This window comes from Populus euphratica, unplaced genomic scaffold (genome assembly GCF_000495115.2).
Source record: "Populus euphratica unplaced genomic scaffold, PopEup_1.0 scaffold220.1, whole genome shotgun sequence".
NCBI lineage: Eukaryota > Viridiplantae > Streptophyta > Magnoliopsida > Malpighiales > Salicaceae > Populus > Populus euphratica.
Window position 1 is genome coordinate 83,240 of NW_011500103.1, and position 1,878 is coordinate 85,117.

Genomic DNA, 1,878 nt, shown 5'->3' on the forward strand with positions numbered 1-1,878 from the left:
TACTACGAGGATATATTTATGTAATATTGGCAATCGTTCCTTTTTTAAGTTGATCATTATGAATTTTTTTTTCTTAGTTTGATTTATTTATTATTATTATCCATTTTTTAAATTTTATTATTAAATTATTCATGTTTATTGAACCAAGTCAGATTAATAATATAAATCTTTAATTTTTTTAAAAATCACTAACATCACCTCAATATTTTGTTTTACAATAAAAAAAACTTGTTACAGGTTAATCATCTAGTTTCTGCTAATCACGTGGCCACGAAGCCCCACTGGGATTCATATTCATTCCATGGAGTGTGGTAGGCTAGACATGTGAAGCCCATTAATTGATGCTGTCCATATTATTTATGTTAACCCGACCCGGTTGTGCTTTTTGAAGGTCTGCCAGGCTTGTTCTCCTGTTCAGATCTTAGCAAAAAATATTGAGTGATCGATCTACATGAGCAATTTTGTTTGTTGCGTTAGCCATGTTTCTTATTTGTCATGCTGTAAGGGGCATTGAACATAACAAGTCTGCACTCCAAAGCGTCTATTAAACTTATTGGAGCTGTAAAAGCTTCATTTAGTACAATTTTCTCTATGAATATTCATTCCAAATATTTTTTGCCAAGAAGGTTTAATATGATTAACACGGGAGTTTATTTCTTATATTATTATTATTGAATGTTTGAGTTTCAAAAAGAATGGTGGTTAGAGAATGATTTCTTGTAAATAAACATGTTAGAATGGTGAGAGCTTATGAGTTTTGAAGAGCAACAACTAGACGTTTACCATTAAGGCTAAAAGAAGATCAATTATTAAAATTGCAAACATGGCTTTGGTTTAATTATAAGTTTGTGAGCTTCAATATTATGAGGGGACTGGTCCTGGACAAATTGTCAAGAGAGCTGCAAAAAATTAATATCAGAAGTAAATTAGAGATGAACGAATGATGGACCCATAATGTAATATGAATTTAGCTTTTGTAGCATTGTTTTTCCTAATTGCCTTTTGAATTGTAAGTAGTGGATGCTTCATGCCTTGTTTTTTATTTTATTTTTGTTCAAGGTTCTTCTTCCTATCCTTTTCTTTATATAATGAAGGTGGGAGTCAACTTCTTTAGGAGGTAGGAGGGGACAAATAAACATAACAGTTATAATTAGCTCGAAACTTGACAAATCAATTATTCAGACTCTAACCCTGATTTTTATATTAATCAAACCAAATTCGAGTAATTAATGAAATCGAACCATTATAATAGACTCGGGCTAACCCGTTGGCCAAATAACCCTAGCCATTTGCCAAGGTCAGATGCCATGTTGAATCCGAAGAACACACATATAATTTCTCTTCGTTAAATTCTTTCTTGGCCAATTTTTTAGTAGCATGCCATGCTTCTTCGCGGAGAAGATCAATTCTTTCTAGGTAAATTTGGTTTTTATTTTTATTATTTTTGTAATTAAGTTTATTTTTCAATTTTATCCATTAACATTTCATTTTATTTTATTTTTTATATAAAATTTGGTCCTAAAATTTTTATTGTTATTTGTTTTGTTTTTTTATTATTTTTTGATTGATTATTTTTTCAATTCTATTCCTTAATATTTTATTGATTGGAGATTTGATTTCAATATTTTTATAGGTTTACTTTCTACGAGGTTAGCTACAGTCTCATAATCTAGACTACAAGTTTTGAAGATTAACTCGAGTTGATTTTCTTTTTATTTATTTTTTATTTTTTTAGGTTATTTCAATCTTATGTATTGAGTCATGGTGTTTGTTTTTCGTTGTTTTTTTAGATTGAATTTTTTTTTAATTTTGCCCTTTAACATCGGATTATTAGATATTTAAGCTTTGTTGTTGTTTTTTTTCCCTACAAGGTTATTC